Source organism: Myotis myotis, unplaced genomic scaffold (assembly GCF_014108235.1).
Source record: "Myotis myotis isolate mMyoMyo1 unplaced genomic scaffold, mMyoMyo1.p scaffold_m19_p_1, whole genome shotgun sequence".
NCBI lineage: Eukaryota > Metazoa > Chordata > Mammalia > Chiroptera > Vespertilionidae > Myotis > Myotis myotis.
Genome location: NW_023416313.1, coordinates 157506030 through 157527937, shown reverse-complemented (window position 1 = coordinate 157527937; position 21908 = coordinate 157506030). Strand labels below are relative to the sequence as shown.

The following is a 21908-nucleotide window of genomic DNA, read 5'->3' as shown; positions in this document are numbered from 1 at the left end:
GCCTGGGAGGCTGCATATAAGTAAAGGTCACAACACATGTGACTTTGTAACATTGACAGCCTTGTGGGTTTCCTCTTCAAAGAACACAGCCATGGCCATGAAGCAAAGGACCCAAACACGACATCCACAACAGAATTTAAGTTGTCTTAAAGCTTGGCTTCCTCACTACCAGGGCATCGGAACCAGATCCCATCCACCTCACATCCCCCAGAAAAGGCTACTTGTGTCCCATAGTTTGCAACTTGTGAGGTTCTTTCCTTTGCCTGATGATGTGAGAGAAATAAATTCAGGGGCTGTGTGGTTAACCCCCTGGCACTTCCTGTTTTGCACAAATGTAGCTATGGATTTCTTTAAAAAAATCAATTGAAACCATTTTACCACATGCTTTATCATGACAACTTGGGGGAACAGCAAAACAGCTATCAGGTGGTCCTAAATCTTTATCCTAACTATTTATGTCTATGAACAGGCTATTTTAACTGACACTGAATAAACAATTTAACCATATGAAATCCTTGAGACCACCCAGCCACTGTCCCTCTCTTCCTGATAGTATATGTAATCATATGCATTCATTGTATATAAATGTTGATGATCCTTCAGAGCCAAAAAGACACTTCCCATGGCGTTGTCTGCTTCTCAGTGTGACTGGATGCTTCAGTGCAGCACGTACTCCCTTGGGATATGTGAGCATCTGGACTGTTGTGGCCACACTGGAGCCTTGGGAGGGGGGCGGACCGGCTGCTTACCACATTGTTCTGTAGTGGCTTTTATTCCTTAACTAGAGGCCCAATGCACGAAATTTGTGCAAGGGGCTTGGCCCTCACAGCCCCGCTGCCTCGGCCAGCCCTCACAGCCCCAGCCGGTCCTCACAGCCACTTGCAGCCCCAGCTTTGGCCAAAAGTTTGTCCAGAAGGTTGTTCGGCTGTTTGGTCTAATTAGCATATTAGCTCTTTATTATATAGGATACCCTACAGCTTAGTCTTGAGGCCATTAGGTAAGCTTCAGTTTTGTAGAGCCTGTCTACATGCAGAGCTATGCTATATCCACGAACACATTGTTAAGCCTTAAAATACCTATTACAATCACAGCCCTTTCCCAGTTATAAAGGCCCCAACTTAGAACTTGGGTGAAACTAGCCCTGCTACTACTGATTATAACAGGAATCAGGGCACAAACCAAAGCAATCCTATACATGCCCACAAAGGCTATAAATAAGCAAGACCCCTAGCTCAAAGCTGGCTCAAACGCTGCCATGCCAGGGTGTTCCATATCAAATGAGCAAAACCCAAGTCACAGCCCGTATTTGCAGAAGTATAAATAGCCGGTGAGCACAGAATCGTTGGATCACATAAGGTCAGGCTGCTGCTGAGGAGGTGTAGTTATTGTGTTGAGACTTGAGAACCAGAGGGACAGCTGCTGCTGAAGCCATTGGCCATTATAACCCTCACGCCAGGTCATCTGTGCAGCAGATTGCCAGTGTGGAAGCAAACCCACACACTTCTCGTTAAAGAACCCGATTAAGACAGCATCTATTACCTCCAGCCTAAAAACAAAAACAAAATCCTGAGTAAGTGTTCCGATGTCACTTGAAAGATGCAGAAATGGCCTCATAAAGCTAAAGTGGCTTGCCCAAAGTCAAATAGCTAGTAAGTGGAAGAAATTCTGCGTGCTGGGCAGTCCATTTTCTTCACAGCTGGGATGCTACACCAGTCTCAATCTCAAAGGCTCGCGCAGCAGAAGGGGTTTGTCCAAGACCACCCCAGGGCTCACTTTCTGGTCCCGTGTTCTCACAGGCACCTCCTCCAGAACTCCAGCTGTGGACTCCAGTCTGGGATGTTTCAGAGGCCCATGTTTAATTCCGTTCTTTTATATTGAATATATCTGCCCAGATATAGTCAGCTAATGGGAAAAGACATTTAGATTGCTGTGGTGGAGCAAGGGCTCCATCCCCACCTCCCTACCTGGGGCTATCACGCTCCTCCAGCTCTGCCCACAATTCGATGGTCTCACTTGTACTCTAAAATTAGAGTGACAGGTGTGGTGGAGGGGAAGGCAGTGCAATTCCAGGCGGGTGGTGCTGATAATACTGTGGGACCAGTGTGATCCTACAGTGTTCTTGGAGAGTATCTTGTGTGACAACCTGAGTTGTGACAAACCTTAGTTGCTGAGCATTGAATCATCATCCTCAGTGAGATAATTTACTAATAAATAGTAGGGCATTCCCACCAACACTTAAGTTTTGGAAAGGAATCAGGCTCTATGAAGAAAGGAGTTTGAGAGGATGTTTTTGTAGGACAGACACCTTTGCTGGTTGCTGTGAGCATGGACAGGTATTAGCCAGATACCTCAGCAGCAGGAACAAAGAGTCATCTTGGGATTCATCTCCTGCCTCTAAGAGGAAGAAGGTGGTCCTTCTTGAACCTTCCAAGAAATAAAAGAATCAGCTGGGAGGGAATCCTGGTGCTTTGAAGGACTCTGCCAGCATCTCCTAAATGAGGCATAAGGTATTTGCCCCAAAATATGCTGGTCTCTCGACAAATGAAGTTCCCTTTATTTCTTATAAATTCACAAAAATAATGGAAGAGTGCCACATGGTAGTTTATACATGAAAGCCCTTAGTAAATTTTCACTGAAGAACATGGGTCATGTGAGCACCCAGAAATAAATAAATCCTACATAATTATTGGAGCAACAATGAAAGAAAAGCAACCATTTAAAACGCAGTCCCTTCCTCCAGGCACTGTCATATCATCATGTGTATTTTTATCTGTCACAAAGTAAATTATCTGTTTAGTTCACTGTTATATCCCAGAACCTAGAACAGTGCCTGTCTGGCACACAGTCTGTGTCCAAAAAATGGTTATGGAATACACATACATACACATATACGTGCAGTATTACATGAATATATATTAAATCAATCAATAAAAGTAAACTAGTAAAGGTCCTGTGACACAGTAGGTAAGTTCAGAACCTACATTGAAAGGGCTATTTTCAGGGCCTAGTTAAGCCATGTTCTAACTTTGTAACCTTGAGTAGGTCACTTGATGTCTTTTTTATTCACTTCTTTATCTATAAAGTAACAATAATATCCATCTCACCAGGTGGCTATCAAGGTTAAATTATTTAATACACATGAAAAATAATGCATAAACCATAGATACTAAGCAAATATAAAGACTATCATGATGCTAAAAAGTTAGATTGAGATAATAGGATTATTACGTACTTACCAGCCAAGGTTAGCATGGCTCACACCCCTGGGAAGTAGACTGTCATTCTGAATTCCACTTTCCTAAGCAGTTTCTTTGGCTTACTTTGACCTGGTCTCAGAATGTGCATATATCCTTCCCCCACTTACTTTAGTGATGTACATGAATAACAATCTTAACATTTCTCTACCTAACCCTCACTCATCCCCAAAGACCCAGTTCAGGTGTTGCTCCTTCCCAGAAGTCTTTACTGATGTGGCCCGTGTGAACATCCTGTACACACAACACACCCTAATTTGTAAGTTTCTCATCTGTATTCAGATAACAGTCTGTGCATATGTCTTTGCTTAGTCATCTGGGTCTGAACCATAAACTCCTTGAGAAATATGTCTTTCCTCTCTTTGTCATCTGTACCTAGCACAGTGTCTGATACAAGGTAAGCATTTAATAAACATAGAATGAATTAGTTATGAGTGAATGAGACTCAGAAAAGCCACAGCTTCCATTGGTTGGCATTGCAGAAAATCTTACTAAGGCAAGTTAATAGTTAATCCTCAAATGTATTCTAAAAGGCTAACTCACAGAGCTTTAGGAATGTGTGTCCTTGAAGGGGTTAGAAAAATGTCACACTGGGCATAACTATTTATCTATTAAATGATATTTTCTTCTTTTTATTTTCCTTATATGCCTCCTCTTGCAATAAACAAGGTCTCCCTTCTTACCATGGCATGGATACAACATAAACCACAAAGTGCACAAATTCCTTTTACTGAAGAAACTGTACATGTTTTCCAAATGAAAAAAAAAAGTTAGATGCAAGATGTAGAAGTCATCAGCAATTGTTTAATGTCCCAAACATCCCTAGAGAAATTAACATTTGCAAAATCACTTTGAACTCTGGCATTCGACAGCACTTTGAAAGTTCCATACAGTGAAAAGTTCCATTCCCATAAAATCAAAAATACCTTTCTGGGCTCATTTCATATCAAAATGCAATAAGGTTCACAAATGTCTCTGTGAAGTTTGAGTGTAATAAAGTTTAGCTATAAAATATTTGCTATGCGACAGGCTTCTAGACTCAGGGAAGCATTGTGTTTAACAGGGCTCCCTTCACAGCATACTTCATCATCAACTAGAAAAAAACATAAAACACAGCAAGAATAACCTATAAATGCCTGCAATACAACCATCAAAAGCTTTTCCACTCTTATTACAGATCAAGCTGAGGCAAGCTGACATTAGCGATCACTTTATCCAAAGTACGTTCATAGAAAGCTCTGGTAAACTGTCCCCAAAGAGCATGGAAAATCCACTTCTTACTTGGACATGTCACTGCAGGTGACAGATAATCTCCAACAGCTTCAGCAGCAGCCTTTCCTACAAAATGAGTTTTCCTTTGGGAATCAGAAAAACAGGTTCCTTCCGCCTGTCCCAATCTGTCTGTGTACCTCCTCTTCAGCCCAGACCCAGGCCCACTCCTGAGCCACTGGGCCCTGGATGGAGCAATTACGTTCACAAAGGGCAGTGTGTAATTCCAGTTCCCAATTGGGGTATTCAGTCTCAGGGTGTCTCTTTCCTAAAAATCATTCCCTTGAGGGATCCCTTCTCTCTATTTTTTAAAAATATTTTCAAGTACAGCTTACATTCAATATTATCTTGGATTTGTTTCAGGTGTACATCACAGTGGTTAGATAATCATATACTTTACAAAGAGTTCTCTCTGATATTTCCAATACCCACCTGGTACCATACATAATTATCACAATATTATTGACTATATTTCCTATGCCGTACATTACATCCCTGTGACTGTTTTGTGACTACCAATCTGTACTTCTCAATCTCTTCACCATTTTCACCTCATCCCCCCAAACCCTTCTCCTCTCTTTTCATGCTTCTCCAAAGCTAACAGGACTAACCTACAAGGGTTTTTAAAGGAAAACTACAGAATCACACTCTAAGCTCACTCTCCCACTTCAGGTTTCTGCTGAAATGTCTTCGTCACCTACAGCCCTTTCCTGGCCATCCTGATTAAAGTAGCCCACCAACTATTTTGTATCCCCTTACTTGATTTTATTTTTTATAACTTTTGTAAACCCTGGTCATATTTGCTCATCAGCCATCTGTCTCCTCTCACTAGAAGGCAAGCTTCCTGAGGGCAGGGCCTTTGTTTCACCTGCTCATTTTTGTGTTCTCAGGGGCTAGAATTATTCCTAACACCTGGTTGATGCTTAAGACATGCCTGTTGACTTTAGTATGAAGGATTAAGTGAATGGGTGAAAACACAGAAGTTATGGACAAATGGTGTAAAAGAAGACTGGGGAAACCCACTTTGAAACACAACATTCAGTCATGTGCCTCTCCTTCTGTTCATATTGGTCTCTCTGCCTGTGATATCCTGGCTCCCCGATAAAGGACCTATCCTTGAACACCCCATGCCAGTTCAACCTACTCTCTGGAGCGGCCCTGACCCTCAAAAGGCAGAATCCATGATGTTCTGCTCCATGATTCAAATGCATTTGAACCTATCTTTCTCAGATTCTTTGAACTAGGTCTCCCGCTCCTGTGTGCCTCCTGTATAAGACAGAGCATTTCCTAAAGCCATGCCGAGTCACACAGCATCAGTGAGTAGAGTAGACAAAGATCCCTAACCTTATTGGAACTATATTCTAATAAATAGGTAGTAAGTATTTGCTTTTAGAAATGGGTTGTCCTTCTCATCCATGAGCTTTTACTCTCTATATCAGAACACCTGAAAAGGCAGTTGCTTACAAAATGGATAAGCAAAAAGACAAGTCTTTCTTTATAGGGGTTTCTGCTATGTAGAATCATTTAGAGGTTAGATTAAGAAATTTAGCTTTTAGTTAACAAAAAAAAAAAAGGGAAATGGGGAAATCAAAGATTTCCTTAGGAATAGGGTGGAATCAGTAGCATAAGTGGTGCCCAGGACAGTAGAAAGTTGAGGTAAAAGGTATTGACCTGCTGTTCATTCCAGTACCATCCCTATACCTATGGGAATCAAGCATTATGATGGGTCCCATGGCAGCCATAGAAATCGGCCTGAAAATTTGCTGTGCCATGTATGTATAAGGCCTGGGAAAACCAATTCCAAATATTGACAACTAGTGATTAAGTCCAGGATCATCACTTAGACAGTTTTTATGAAACTTTTTTTTATAAAAAAGAAAGCATTAAAGGAAGGAAGTTCTTTTGATCTGAAATATTTGAAAGTCAAAGGAACTCAAAATTATACAAGATGTTGGGAAATCTAATCTCTCCTGCTTCCTCAGACATTCCCTGAGGACATTTCAGCTGATGTTCAGATATCTGCAATGACATAGAGAGAGAGATTTAAGAGCCTAATTTCCAAATATTTATTCAAGAAAGAAATTAACAGCAGTGTGGTGGTTGCCAGAGGGAAGGGTGTGGGGGGAGAAAGAGGTATATGGTGACTGGAGAAGATTAGACTTTGTGTGGTGGGCACACAGTACAATATAGAGATCTTGTAACAGAAACCCACACCTGAAACCTGTATGTTCATGTCAACCAATGTCACCCCAATAAATTTAATTAAAAAATAAATTTTAATAGTCTGATTTCCAAATGCTTCTTCAAAAGAAAAGTACACTGTGAAACCAAGTGGTAAACATCCCTGACAAGGCGGGGGCTGTACAAGGCACCAGATCAGGAGGTCCCAGCACAGTGCTCCCTACTGTGCCTCATAATCACAAGAAGAATTCACTAGGGATTAAATCAATCTGTGTAATGTTCTCTGAGGAAGAAAGACATAACTTTCCCCTATTTTTCAAGCTATTTACCTTTATGTCCCCTGGAACCTTTTAAATAACATTGCCTGAAAAGGCTGTAAGCTTCCCTTGGCTCCAAGAATCATTAAAGAATTTATAAGCTGTTTTCTCTCCTATCCCAGGAGCCACTGCCAGGAGAAGCAAAATCCAGACGTTTGCAACTCAACACCAATGAGTGCCTGCCTAATCTGATCAATGGGGAGGCAGCAGTCACAGTCACCTCTGACACAGAGCATCTGACAGGCGTCAATATTCTGCTCTTGCTAATGCTACTTCAGGGCACCCACCCAGCTCTTTTCCACTACGATGGCACTCGGGGCTTTAGACACATCCAGGCCCAGCTACCAATCCAGACAGAGCTGACTTCTTATGTCTGCTTTGCCAGGGCCTCTCTGGAAAGCTCAGCAGTACAGACTGTCTTGGAAGCCTTCTGAGATTTCCTGCTGGCGACATCCAAGAGATGATGGCAATGGTGTGTGATGTCTACCTGAGATTCTTGGAATAGCAGTATATAGCCCTGTGCATGCAGTTCAGACAAATGTCCCAACTTAATCATCTAATGCCAGTAGTAGCATTTGGGATCTCATAAATTAAGGGGGAAAAGTTTTTCCTGCATGAGCTTCTCAGAGAATTTCCAATAACAGAATTTCAGCCAGTCCTATGCAAAGCCAGAGAATTCCCTTTCGTCACCTGCTTGTGATGGCAAATCTGAGGCATCCTGAGCCCTGGGAAGTAGTCAGTAGTGCTGTTTCCACAGCAGTGGAGGCAGTCATTTGTCTATTTGTGAGGGTCATTCTATACCCCATCTTCCTGACCCTCAGGCAGGGGCAGTTTCTTAGTGGGAGCAGGAAGGAGACAGGCTTCAATGGCCTAATTTTAGTTTATCTCATTTCTTTTATATTCTTAAATTATCTTATCCTTTCTTCACCTAAAGCTTATTGAAGAATTCCTGTGAGAAGTAAGAGTTTCTTTGAAAGTTGGAAATTAAAATAAGATAGGACTCTCCCTGACAAAAATTAAAAGCATGTACATTAAAAAGAATATGCATACATACATACACACATACACACACCAAAGTAAATCGGTTGGCCTGCATCATCTCTCCTATTTTGCCTGATGTATATTCTTCATAAAGAGGCAGCACATTGGATTCTTTAGCTGCAATAATGACAACCCAGCCAGTCAAGACTGTTTCACCAATTTATTTTATTTGAGACTAACTATCCCACCTTTGTACACAAGAAAGTTGTAACACACTATAGCTGTGATGATATGAATGGCCGCACCGTGTATTTCATCAACCCCCTAAACCTAAGTAATCTACAGTTATGGACTATTCTCTACTTGATATATATATATATATATATATATATATATATATATATATATATATTTCATCTTGTCAAGGAAATTGCTCTAGTACTCTAAAGCAGGTATCAAGTCTTCTGTTTCTCTTCTAACAGCAAAGTATGACAGCTAAGGGTCTCAGTGACATCCTCCAGAAGACATCAGGGACTCAGTAAAGGAGAATGCCCTCTAGGAAAGGCACTTTTCTCTATGAGATGCACTCCTAGCTAGGAGACTGGGTTAATATGTAGACTCAGAATCAAAGGCTAAAAGAGAAATGGGGGAAGGAACTAATGATGCAACTGCTTAAACAGTGAGTTTATTGGGACTCTATCATTCCTTCAATTCTCCTAAAAAGTATCTTCATCCTCTGCCATGTGTCATCAAAACTCATTTTTTTTTGTCCTCTTGGACACATGGCAATCCATGTCTTCCTGCCTCTCTTGCAGTTATATGTGACCACGTGACAGAATTGTAACCAATAGAATGTTGGCACAGTGATGTGCTGATAAAATCCTCCTGTATGCAATCCTCTAATTCTCTCCCCAGTCATCAGATCAATAGAGAAGACTGTGTAAATAAAAGAGGTTGAAACCCAGAGATAGAAGGAGTATGAGTTCCTGAATTACCCCTGTAATATTCCCCACCAAATACCCAACGGTTCAGTGAGCCAGAAATAACCTCCTATTGTTTTAAGTCTGTTGTTTCAAATCTGGGCTTGTACGATACATCAGTTATTCTACCCTGGGCTAATGTATCCTATGAAATCAGATTTCCTTTCTCTGGACAATGACATGAGTGTGCATCCTGGATGCAGTTTGGCATATACTATTGATATTATTTTCTATCTTCCCATGTATGATCTTTCCCTTAACTAATTATTTTCAGTTAGTACTCTACCCAGCACCTTTCTTCCTTCTAGGCATTTCTACACCTTCCTTGAAACAAAGAATGGTTATGAATAACATTAAAAAGTCCTCTGTATGGCTAATCTTAAAACTATTCGTAGGGTGGAAATGTTTGGGAGTGGGGGTAGGGGAAGGGGATGGTAGACATAAAAAGCCATCTAGAAGAGCCATGCCTAAGAGGAAGTCAAAAAGCTCTTCTGACCTTCAGAATAGTTGTCAATGATAAACTGCTCTTCTACTGAACTATGACCAGAAGTCATGACTCATTCAACACTAATGAAAAACTATTTGGCCTTCCCTTCTATTTTGGACAAAGGAAAAAACAGCCACATATCTTCTTTGAGAACAATTAGAATTCCACATATTATTCCAAGAGGCCAATCGCCTACTTTATGAAAAAGAGAAAGACATAAACAGGGAATATGTGTGCTGGGGAAGACTAGTTTTTCACAGAGCCCATCACTGACTCAGGTTTTCCAGGACCGTGCATGCATTTCTCTTGTATGGGTGGGAGATGGGAAGAAACAAAAACAGACTCCATAAGACACAGGGATTTTATAACTACTAAGTGCCAGTAAAATTTAGTCTTGGTCCAGTTTACTGTAAGCTTCTTGTCCTTAACACCATCGTAAATAATGAACAGATTAACAGAATGTCTATAAACATAAAATCCTTCTCAGAAAACAATTTTTTCAAGCCCGGATTCTTGAACAGAATTCTCACCAGGAGCCGGCTCAGCCTGATAGGTTGGCATCTCTCCAACATCAGGAGTCAACAAAATGGTTTTGCCTTGAAAAACGTGGCCAAGGCTGCAGTTAAAGTTCATCAGGCTTTTGCGGGGGAGATTGTTAGTCTAAGAAAACAAAATTATGGGTCCTCCCATTGTGAAACTGGGGTGGCAAAATGCAAAATAATAAAGGGGAAAATGTTTTTTTCCTTTCACTCCTCTGGAAAAAGTTCCCCATATTGTTTGGATAGTTCTTTTTCAGTGTTTGCAAACTTATTCGTTGTCAGTTGTGAAGAGGATAACATGACATAGAACCTCAACTGGTGAAATTACTATTTTCTACCTTCACATTTTCTTCAATTTGGTTCTCATAGGGACTGTTTTATATGGTTTATATCTAAGCCCTGGAAATGTTTATGTGAATTTATCTCCAAGATATCTCCATCTCTCTTTGTTGTTTTTAGTAAATGTTTCCATTTGAAAAAATGAGTTGGGACACCAATGACTGAAAGAGCATCCAAGCAGCCCAAAGTACTGGTGGGGAATGTCTCTCCAAAAGAATTAGGTGCCACACAGCTGTTTTCCACTCCAGACACTGTATCCAGTAGTCATGTTGGACGTAAGTGGCATCTTCTCTAAGACAAACTACTAACCAATAAAACCCTAAAGATTGTCGTGCATGGGCTGATAAAAATCAGATAATGACTTAAGAAAATGTTTGTGCTATGAGCTGTTATAAGATAAACTGAGGCAGTTAGAAATTTTAAAGATTTATTTGAGCAAAAATTGATTAGAATCTGCCTGCACCAAACCAGAAGCAGTTAAGAGTGCTCCACCAATAGCAGGGAGAGACTTTTGTAGAGAAAAGGAGAAGCAAAGTAAAAATAAATGATTGATTGGCTATAGCATAAAGCCTATTTGGCTGTTAATGATTGGTTGTCCTTAGAATTTTAATTTCATAATGTTGAGGAAATTACAGGCTTAGACTTTGGGTTGCTTACGTAGGCTGCCACAGCACTGGAGACACTTCATTCTAATAGCCTCCTTGCTTACTTTAACAATATTCATAGAAAAAGAGTAAAGAGTTTGCCAATGAAATGTCCCTGGAAGGAAGAGTTATCAATAATTTATTTCCCTCTTTTTGCTAAGCTGTATTTTATTTTTTCAGCAAAAAGGATATATTATTTGGACAATAATATAGGCTATAAAGGAAGAAGCATTTCCTCTTTCCCTTTATTCTTTGCTTTTCGATCTAAGTGGAAACTTGGCATATGACTGTTTGTGAACCTGCATTCTTCTAGCTTAGTAAGATGCCATGTGCTTAAGGATGGTGAGGACTAGATGGCTTTATTCGGTGTAGGTAAGCCCATTGTACCCTTGGTGGGCTCAAGCCACAGGTCAGATTCTTTATCTGTGCTGAGCCTACAGTGTGGTTTGGAGTTTTCTGTCGTTTTTGTTTTGTTTTTTTCTGCAGGTTTTTCTAAATTCATGCAGGCACATCCAGTTGTCCAAAAAATCATATCTGGTCTGGAAAAGGTTATTTTCGGTTCTTTGGGCCCTGAAGTAACACACACACACACACACACACACACACACACACACACACACACACACACACATTTTTGAAGTAAAGTGAGATGGGTGTTAAACACCAGTAAAACTTTAGAGAGATTTCATTACACTCAGAAAAAAAGATAAAGGTACCACTTTAACCACTTTAATTGCCATTGTACTATAAGACAAGACAAAATAATAACTATTATTATTATGCTTATTATTATAATTTCAAAAGATATAATAGTCTTTAAAAAAGATATATAAGACAAAAAGAAACAGAAAAAATGTCTCAATTTTCAGATGATTTGATAGTGAACAAAGAAAATCCAACTACAAACTATTACAGTAATAAGAAAATGTAGCAAAATTGCTGAATATAAATTAATATATAGAAATCAACAGAATTTTTAATTAGTGTTGTTAATTAGAATTATTGAGGTGATAATTGCACAATATATAGAAATATCTAATTGTACACCTGAAACTAATATAATGTTCTATGTCAATTATATCTCAATTTAAAAAATAATGGTATTGCTAAATTCTATCAATAACTAATTAGATGTACCACAGTTTTCTAATCCATTCATCTACTGATGGGCACTTAGGCTGTTTCCAGATCTTAGCTATGGTGAATTGTGCTGCTATGAACATAGGGGTGCACATATCCTTTCTGATTGGTGTTTCTGGTTTCTTGGGATATATTCCTAGAAGTGGGATCAAGGGGTCAAATGGGAGTTCCATTTGTAGTTTTTTGAGGAAACTCCATACTGTCTTCCATAGTGGCTGCACCAGTCTGCATTCCCACCAGCAGTGCATGAGTGTTCCTTTTTCTCCACATCCTCTCCAGCACTTGTTGTTTGTTGATTTGTTGATGATAGCCAGTCTGACAGGTGTGAGATGGTAGCTCATTGTTGTTTTGATTTGCATCTCTCGGATGATTAGTGACTTTGAGCATGTTTTCATATGTCTCTTGGTTTTCTGAATGTCCTCTTTTGAAAGGTGTCTATTTAGATCCTTTGAACATTTTTTGATTGGATTGTTTATCTTCTTTTTGTTAAGTTGTATGATGATAAATTTGAAAACTTAGTTAAAATAGTCAACTTCCCCCCAGCTGACATGGCTCAGTGGTTGAGTGTCAATCTATAAACAAAGAGGTTATGGTTTTATTCCCAGTCAGGACACATACACATGCCCAGATTGCAGGCTCAATCCCCAGTAGGGGGCATGCAGGAGGCAGCCAACCAATGATTCTCATCATTGATGTTTCTATCACTCTTTCTCTCCCTTCCTCTCTGAAATCAATAAAAACATATTTTTTAAAAAGAAATAGTCAACTTCCTAGAAAATTATATTTCATCAAAATTGATTCAAGAAAGATAGACCACTAGAAAAATAAATCAGCAGTTACATTTTTTACAAAGAAAACATAAAATGGTTTTACCAGCAAGTTCTGCCACATGTTCAAGAAACAAGTAATTTCAATCTAAAACAAATTCTTCCAGAAAATAGAAATAGGAGCAATGAACCTTGTCTTATTTTATGAAGATAGAGTAAACATCAAGGCCAACATTTGACAAGGAAAGTATGAAAAAGAAAAGCCACAAGCCATTCTCTCTCATGAATAGAGATGGGGAAATCCTAAACAAAACATTTGCCAAACAATCAAAATCTAAAAATGGCTGTGCATCATGATGACGTTGGGTTTAATCCTAGGAATGTGTCCTCTGTGGTATCTGCAGGAAAGCAAAATATATGGATAAAGATGCAGGGAAGTAGAGGATTTGGGGTTGAGAGTCTGTAGAAGTTCTCTGATCACTCCAATTTTTTTCCAGTGCATTGGGGGAAAGATGTTATTGGATGAAGGTGCAGATAGAGGAGCAGGTCTTGAAGATTTGAGGAGAAAAGGGGTATGGAATAGTTTTCCAGGAGAGTGGGACAATAAATGGAGTATAATGTGATTAAATTGAAGCTTATCTAAGTTGCGTGGTCATGAACTTAAAGAACATTTACTAGAAACCCCAGTTTATACAGTAAGAAATATTTTTTTTTAAAAGAGGTTTAAGGATTAGGAAGGAAAAAACAAAACTCTTATTACTTACAGATACAATTGTTCCTATGGAAAACACAAACTATAACATCAATATATAAAAGTTCATTTCATTTCTATAGGCTAACAGCAAATAGTTGGCAAATGTAATCTTAAATAAGATCCCATCAAATACAGATATGTGAATATACAAATTAATTTATAATAAATAAATCTAACAATGGTGCAGATTTTTATCAAGAAATATAAAATTTTATTGAGTGATATTAAAGAAGTAATATTAAAGAAGACCTAAATAAAGGTAATGATATAACATATTCATGAATAGGAAGAATCCGTATCTTAAAGAAATCAATTCACTCCTAAGTTGAAGTATAAATTCAGTGCAATTCTAATTTTTTAAAAAACTTTATAAAGATATGTTATTGGTGGAAAGGCAAAGATAGGCCCTTCCAGGAAAGAAGATTTATTTTCATGATATAATAATTAAAGTAATGGATTTGTCCAGGGATAGACAAAGAGATTAACAGAATAGAAGAGAAAGTTTGGATTAAAAAACTAACATTTATATGGAGCCTTAATTAATAACAGGTTACTGTTGAAAAGAATGCACAATTTAAAAATGGTGCTGAGCCTGGTCCAGCATGGTTCAGTGGTTGAGAGTCCACCTATGAGCCAGGAGGTCACGGTTCAATTTCTGGTCAGGGCACATGTCTGGGTTGTGGGCTTGATCCCCTGGGGAGGGTGTGTAGGAGGTGGCCAATCAATGATTCTCTCTCATCATTGATGTCTCTATCTCTCTCTCCCTCTCCCTTCCTCTCTGAAATAAATAAGAGATATATTTTTAAATGGTGCTAAGACAACTAGCTATTCAGATTTTTTAATTAAAATTCATTTTCTATGTTATACTACACATAAAAACATCCATATAAATTAAAGACTTAAATCTACAAACAATTTAAGATACATTCTGAAATATATGAGATTATTTTTATGACACTGGAAAACACAATATTTTCCTAAATAAGATGGATAATGCATCAAAAAGGAAATAACTGGAACTCACTAAAATTAAATTTTTCTATATGGTAATGTGTCTTGGTTTCAGTGTTCAATATAGTAGTTGAATCAAGAAAGCAAGATTAAGAAAAACTAAAATAGGCTATAAATTGTAGCTATGTGAGAAAATTTACATTAGAGTTATGGTTACAAAAGAAATGTTTCTCTGCATCCTTTGGGGAAGATCAAGCAGCTTGTTTTCCAAAAGGCAATATATTAGAGACAAGTTATAGAAAACAAAAATAGATGCTCCTTGGTAGCAGTTGAAAGTAGGCATAGAGATGGTGTCCTTGAGAATCCAAAACAGGAAGCTAGGCCTAGCCCATATGCATGAGCAGCTGAGAGCAAAGAGAAGACATCTTTCAAGGGACAATCAAAGAGAAAATAATAGATGAAAATACATAAGGATATGAATAGATGGAAAATAAATCCAGGAGGGATTAGTCAATCCTTTATTCAAGCTGTCTTCTTCCTCTTAATTTCCTATCTTCTCACCTAGTAAACACCAACCAAATGTCAACTTACGGCTGTCCTGTAGTAATTCCAGCAAGGGCAGAAAAGAGTTAACCTCAACTCCACCTTCCCGCTAGGCTTAGATCTAAACCATTCACTCGGCCCTTGACCATGGGCTGATATTTGGCATTCTAAAGTCACTTCTACTGCTCAGACCCAGGACCAGCCAGCCCCACTCTAATTATACTAATCTTTAAATTGGAGACCACCCTTCCTTCTACCACCCCTGCTCCTCACCACCCTGTATTTCAGACCAGCTTCCAATATGGGTAGCCTAGTCTTCCTATTTCACCTGGAACCCTGATGCCCCAACTACCCTCTACCAAATGCAGCAGTCTTCCTTCTTCCTATCTGCTTTCCATGTGAACCCTCTTAACTATCCCCGTTGTCTCATTACTAGTGGAGGGACTTTCTGTTAAGAGGAGGACTTCCTTCAAGCAAGAATTCATTTAAGCCAAAAGAAGAGTCTACATCTCTGAAACAATTATCCCAAGGCAGCAGTGATAAAATTCATACATCCCAATGCTCAGGCTCCCCTCCCCTGCTCCCAGAGCATCCCATTGCCTGCAGATAGGGATGCAGTACACCACGGCTGACTCAATTGGACATCTTCAGAGTTTGGACTGTCTCACCTTGTGTGTCTACAAGCCAGCAGCCAGCTCATCAGGACCAGCTATGAGAGGAAAAAACATATTTTCCAAAAGCTTCTCTAAGTGTTCACCTGGCTAGCTGCCTTTGCGTGTTCTTCTGAGTGCTCAGACCACTGGAAGCCACAAAAAAAACAGCTGGGACCACTTCAGGGACTTGTTCCCCAGGGAAAATGATGGTGCGAAAAGTAAAAGGAAATTCTGGAAACCAACTGAGTCTTCATGGAAGTATCACCCTGGGTCTGTACCAATGGTTCAACATTTGCCAAAGTATAATTTATTCTCCAGCCGCAGAGCCAAGGACTATGTCTTAAGAGCCTGAGATGGCCCTAACCAATTCAGTGAAGTAAGCAGAGTCTAACTTTTACTCTTAGCTGGACTGTTCTCCATTATTCTTTTGTATAATGGGATATCGTGTCCCCATGTGATCCTACTCATCCCACATGGGGCTGCCTTCCCTGGGCAATACTTCCAGGTTTGGACCTCTTCTTTCCTCCTCTCAAAATCTACCAGTCCCAAGTTTCTTTTATTTAGTCCATTAATTTCAACATAAATTTTTTGTCACCTATTATGGTCCAGGCACCATGCTATAGTCCAAAAGATATAACAATAAATTAGATATGTCCCTGTTCTCAGGAACTAAAATAGTTCAATTTCCTAAGAAATATGTGAAAGTTTACCTAACATCTAAATTTATACTAATGTATTAATTCATATTTCAAGGTTTATTTATTCCACAGATACTTTACTTTTTCTGTATTATGCTACTGGGTGATTCGGTTCGGAAAATATTGAACTCTGAAATGCTGGGGGAGGGGAAGATATATAGAGATTTGTGATATCTAGAAATCAGGTAGAGATTCAAATAGAGATTTTAAGGAAAAGTCAGGTCTGGGTATGAGAATGAACAGGGCTACCCTGGCAAAGAGTAAAGCTGAGAAGAACACCCTGGGAACATCCAACATGTAAAGTACAAAGAAAAAGTGAACTCAGAGTAAATGACTGAGAAGAATGCCAGTCACAGGAGAATCACATGAGTGCAGTTTTCATTAGTAACCCCAGTTAATAACATGTGGTCATTTGAACAATGTTCTCCAACTATTTCAGGCACATAGGCCTTTACTGCCCTCAAATTATACCCCACAGGCAAACAGCCACTTGGTCTAGAAGTGAGTTGGGCCTGCCTACTGTTCCTCCTAATGGGGATGTGAACAAGGGTTAAGGATTCAGGACGGGCCAAATGGCCTTCCCAGTGAACTGTGCATTCGGACCGAGGGCAGGGCTGGCTCTGTGCCAGGAGTTCGGATTTCAGTTGTTGGCTGCAAATGTGCGCCATTTCCCGATGGAATGCTAGGGTTCTCCGATCCGCCCTCAACTCCTAACATGGGTCACAATTCACTGAAGTTTCACAGTGCATTTCTGTGGATGTTTGGAATCAGAAGTGCAGAGTCACAGAATAGCTGCCCAAGATTTAAAGAGAATCTTCAGAGTTCAGGCTTCTCATTTTACACAGAAGGAAGCTGAGGACAGAGATTATTAATTTGGCCAGGGTTGCATTGCTGGTTAGCAGAGTAGTTAAGCAAATAGGCTTTGGACTCTGAGTGCCTGGGAGCCTGAAGCTGTGTGCCTTGGGAAGGTCCCTTAGTCACTAGGTCTCAGTTAACTCTTTTTAAACGTGGAATAAGAATAATATCTTTATCACATGTTAGTTGTAATGTGAGTGAGATAATGCATGCAAAGCTCTTAGCATGACAACTAGAATAGGGTGGAACAGCCAAGTCTTCTGATCAGGGCTCTTTCCCACAGCCATGCTCCCTCGCTTATGTTGAGAAGTTAGAAATGACCTGATAGAGGCATTGCACATGTACAAGCTCATCACCGTAGCAGATGGGTTATGTGTTCATTGTTTTAACAAATATCAGTTGGGCATCTAAGTACTGGGTTCTGATAGGCCCATATTGAAGAGGATCTGGTCTCTTCCCACGAAGAAGAGAGATTGTGACTATGGAAGCCAGGGGTGGAGTGGATTTGCATGGAGTAAGAGGACTAGAGAGAGTCTAGAGGGGAGGAGATTGATGGGAGATTCTTGCCATAGTCCAGGCATGAGGCATCAAGGTCCTGAATGACCCCGGCAAGAATGATAATGAAGGGAAAGGACAAAGCAATGAGATAGGAGCATGAAATTTACCTCTGACACATTATTGTAATGTGTCTATGAAATCTTTGTTTTTATGTGTTTCTGACAAGCAATTTGCTTCCAGAATTCCAAAGTGAAGCCAGTTGGTACTCCATACTCCAGGAAATGTCACTTACTGCTAATACACAGAACAGGACAAGTGACACACTTAGGCCTCTTGTCCGGAGTCTCACACATGGCGGGTGAGGCTCACACACTAGTGTCAGAGCTCCAGACATGGGGTCTGTGTAGCCATGTCTAAGGACAGCTATTTTTTTCTCCTTCCAAGTTAATTAAGGGCATTTAATGTTCACATTAAGGGCATTTCTGGTTCACATGGTAACAAGGTGAGGAGAGCAGGGCTAAGCAAAACAGGCAAATGTTTATGTCCTGCAGCACTGTGTTTGTCTCAGGGGCATGGCTGTCCATTAGATTCCACACTTGCTAAAGTCACAGAGGAAGGGGCTCAGGCAACACCGGAGTCCCTCATCTCCACGGGCTTAGCTCCTCGTGCCGGGATTCCAGGCTAAAGCACAGTCACGCTAACGGCGTTAGACAGATAGGTCCCTTGGTCCATTAAGTCTCTACCTAAACACTGCCTACTCTGGACACTCTGGCCCTATCATGGCCCTGCCTTTCCCCCAGGCCCGCTCTCCTCCCTGAGAAGGGAGAATGGTTAGCAACTTTTAGAAACTAAAACAAACACCAAAGTTTGCCAACATTAAACTGCTTCACAGCTAAATGGACCATAAACTTTCAGGATCTGGAACAAAACTCTGATTCAACCCCCTCTTACAGGTGCTGTGGGCACAAAGACTGCACAGTATACGTTGCCCTGGAAAACAGTCTCAAATTATTTTTGTAAAAGAAAAAAAAGTTGCCTGGAAGAAAATTTCATCCTATGCTTAGGAAAATAAGCCCAGAGGCAATGCAGCCCCTTCTCTCCATTCTCACGTCCCTGCCCTCCCATGAGAAGGTCCCACCCCACCTGGAAGCTCACATTTGATGCTAAAGAAGTCAGACACCTTCTCCTGGGTTTTAGATGAGCACCCGGGGAAGGCACATGCAGACCACTCCTGCCAGCCTGCAGCCCACCACCTTCTGAAAGGCCACAGTCATGATACAAATTACATTCGTGGAAAGTACTGGGCTCTGGCTCAGGCTCCCCGTCATTTCCTGTGTGACCTTGGCATGCAACTTCACCTCTCAGGTCTCATGTTCCTCATCCAAAAATCTCAGCAGAGGCCCCTCATCCCCTTAAATTTTGTACAGGAGAGGCATTGATCGATAAGAGTAAACGGGCAACTAATTTTGTTTAAACCAGGAGAGATGTGTGACTTCAAGGGGTAGCTACCAATCATTTTGCCTGGCATCACCCAGGGCTGTGCTGGGAAACCAGAGCCCGTGGCTACTGCAGTTGTCAGCACGCCCCACTGGCAGCTGTTCAGAGAGCTTCCCTGGTCCACTTGCTACTAAAGCCTTTGAACCCTAGAGTCTAGAAAAAGGAACAGAGAGAGTTCTCAGAGTGCCCAGTGCCTCTCCACCATTCTCCAGCTGCTTCTCACCCGTGTTCTTCTCTCTCCACACACACACACTCCACTGGGGACTCATCACATTCTAAGTTAACTTGGCAGCAAGACAGAGTGATGGAGAGCCAGCGTCTGGTCTCAGACTGCATGGATTCAAATTACAGGTTCATAATTTACCATTGATATTCAAACTCTCTAAAGTATAGGCTCTCAAAAAATTTTAACTGCCATTCATAGTAAATATATTTAACACAGGACTCTATACACACACACACACATACACATACATGTATATACACATATACTTGTAAATTGAAATAGAACAACAATAATTAGTCTTGACCTGTTTTAAGCACTTACTATGTATTTCATTGATTCTATTCTATGCAAGTTTTTGTAAATGCTAGTCATGGCCCACTGAATCGTTCACTCCTGGGTTAAGACCCACAGTTTGAAAGACTCTGCTCTAAGCTTCAGTTTCCTCGTCTGTAAAATGAGGATAATAATAATATTATCTTTCTCATGGAGTTGTTATGAAGATTGACTAAAATGTTCATATAAACGTGTTTTGCTTGGAACATAGTAAGTGCTCAGTGAATATTAAATATTATTACTCAAGGCAAGGCATTAGTAAGAAATAAATCTTGTCATACCTCAAGTCCAAGAGGGAGACTCCCAGCATTCATACCCCTCGTGAACCTGTGTGTGAATTCAATGGATTTTCAGAGAGGGCCCGTCTGACATCAAGCATGCCTGCATCTCAGCTTCTGCCCGGGCGCAGTTATGTGAGGACACGGTGCTTGGCACTGTGGCAGTAGCCGTCTTGCAGCCATGAGGTGCCACACCTGAGGAAGGAAAAGCAAAAACAGGGAACGGACTTGGGTTTTAATGACATTTTTGAGTTGCTGAACCAATCCTGGAACTCCCAACTTACTCTCTTTTTATTTAAATCAATAAGAACCTCTAATATTTAAACTTGATTTTTGTGCAGGCCAGTGCATATGCTGCCGTGACGTCCCTTCCATCCCCAGCAGGACGGGGCCCCACATTCAAACTGGCCTTCTACTCTTTGGCATGAGCATTCCGTAACCCCCCACTCTGGAGTTTAACTCTGGAACCACAAAGGTGCACCACGTAGGAAATCCCCCTTTGGTTCCTAGACGTTTTACTTGATCACCCCTGCAAGGCTCAAAAGAATAAAAAAAATCTCAGTCCTCTCAGTTAGCTGTGTCCAAGGATACCACTGACTCCTTTAGGAAAAGATGGGGGACTTGGGGCCCCACCTCCAGTCCTCGTGAGGTATCACTAACTCCCTGGAATTCCAACAGCTAATTGAACCTATGCCACGAAAAGGAGAAGCCCTGTTTCAAGATGCAGGGCTAGGCTCACCCTGGCCAGGATTCCGCGGGCAGAAGAGAAAACAACTTGTAAATTCTTCAATGTTGCTTGGCTCCGAGGCAATTAGCTTGCTGGCTGGCTGGCTGACTTTGCAACTACTTTCTGTTAAAGGTTCCAAGGGACCAAAAGGTAAATAACCAGCAAGGTGTCATAACATGAAGGACAGAGGAAAATGTTGTTTCCACCCTCCTGTGCCCTTGGTGGCCATTTTCCAGCTCCAGGGCTAGTTTGCACATGACGATGAGTGGTACCTGAAGGTTGGATCTGGCACGGAATGCAAGCGGATGCCAGTTTAGGACTTGAACCTTCCATCTGAGTCATTGGTCATCCCTGCCACCAATTCCAGCCACGGCTGTCCAAATCTAGTCTGTCCTTTATTTCCCTTATGCTGTAAACGTTCCCCTATTTTAGTCAAACTATGCCAGCTCAGTAATTCTGACAGCCACTAACTGAATTTTGAACTTCTTCAGTTTACAAATAATTAAGACAGAGAGAATTAGTTCAATGAAATATGGTTGAAATAAAACAACGAATTCAGTATTGCAGTAGGAAAATTAAAGCTGAGTCTAAGATAGGTGCCTAACCCAGGGCCCTGCAGCAGTTGTATGAAAAGTATTAAGTTATTTTTTAAAAGGTACACTTAAGGGTACACTTGATAACTAAAGAAAGGGGAGATGGAAATAAATACTTATCAAGCACCTAGTATCTATAGTGTACTACATATATATTCCCTTATTAATTTCTTACAAGATAGATATATCCTAGGATCTATCATTTCCCATATTTGAAAAATGAAAAGGAAACATAAATTGCCTGAGATCATAAAGCAAGTGTCAGAATTAGGATTTGGCACTTGGCCTTTCTCATGCAGGAGTTGTGCTCTTTTACCCACACTACCCTGCCCACCAGGAGGAGCAGGTGTGTAAAAGAAAGGAGAAGAGTGGGAAGAAGAGAAAAGGAAATAATCTAAAAATGG

The 21908-nt window shown here is 40.5% G+C and overlaps 1 long non-coding RNA gene across 1 annotated transcript; it reads right to left on the bottom strand.

Annotated features, from left to right (window-relative positions):
* Positions 1-12594: 12594 nt before the first annotated feature.
* Positions 12595-21025, bottom strand: LOC118664454. Its single transcript, XR_004970319.1, has 3 exons — positions 20924-21025; positions 20188-20379; positions 12595-12703 (listed from the first exon to the last, which is right to left on the bottom strand). It is a non-coding gene; the product is annotated as an uncharacterized LOC118664454 (long non-coding RNA).
* Positions 21026-21908: the final 883 nt, after the last annotated feature.